The 883-nt window shown below is 59.5% G+C and overlaps 1 protein-coding gene across 1 annotated transcript in view; it reads right to left on the reverse strand.

The window, feature by feature from the left end:
• The window catches only part of Sfxn1 (sideroflexin 1), a 32,210-nt gene extending 31,973 nt beyond the window's left edge, over positions 1–237 (reverse strand). Inside the window, exon 1 of the mRNA XM_048815238.1 lies at positions 14–237. The gene's annotated coding sequence lies outside the window, so the exon portion shown is untranslated. The remainder of the gene's footprint in view (positions 1–13) is intronic.
• Between the last annotated feature and the right edge of the window lie 646 nt (positions 238–883).

The following is an 883-nucleotide window of genomic DNA, read 5'->3' on the forward strand; positions in this document are numbered from 1 at the left end:
GGAATGAAGTCACCTGACTTAGAATTCAGCAGGGCGTCTCTGGTGCTGTGTGGGGAGGTGGGGAGCCAGAAAGGAGCAGATGGAGCAGTGGTGAGGTGACAGCCACCCAGGAGCGGCGCTGGCTGGGGTGCGGCAGGGAAGCCACTGGAGGGCTTGGATGCCAGACGTTCTGCTGAAGGAGCCAACAGGCCTTCCGACAGCTTGGCGCGTGGGCTGTGGGAGCAGGAAAGGCAGGACCACTGGAGGAACAGCGAGCCTGGGAGGGAAAATGGGAAGTTCAGACTCGAATGTGCTAAATGTGAGGTGCCGAAGGGCACCCAAGTGGGGCACCCAGGCAGTGGAACGTGGAGTCAGAGTTCAGGGTGGCGGTCAGCAGGAGGAGTGGTCAGCGGGAGGAGGCGGCAGAGGCAGATGGCAGAAGCAAAGGGACTAAGGGCTGCGCTATGAAGGTCAGGAAAAAGCCTGAACAAAGGTGGCCGGGTGGGAGGCCAGGGGCATAGCGTCCTGCAAGGCAGGAGTGATGAGCTCTTAGTAACCTTGTGCCAAAGAGCTCTTGGTGACCATTACTTTGTTCTGGGATAGTAAGGAGGGGTGCCACCCCTCCCCAGGGGCCAGTATGGCAGACAGGACACTGTGAAGACAGCTGCCTTCGCAACTTCTAAGAATCCTAAGCAATGGTGGCAGTGAGTGTGGAGAGATGCTGGGGTCTCCCTGTCCCTGCCTGGGGCCTGTGCGTTCCTGCTAACCCCCTGGCACAGACAGTGGTTCTGGATTCACCAGAAACCCACACAGCCTCCCAAAAGACAAGCACTACCCCTTCTCCCAGGAGCACGGGCACAGGCTGGGCGTGCGTGAGCTGTGAGCAGTTTCCGTCCTACATCCT

The sequence above is a fragment of the Marmota marmota genome, unplaced genomic scaffold (genome assembly GCF_001458135.2).
Source record: "Marmota marmota marmota unplaced genomic scaffold, marMar, whole genome shotgun sequence".
NCBI lineage: Eukaryota > Metazoa > Chordata > Mammalia > Rodentia > Sciuridae > Marmota > Marmota marmota.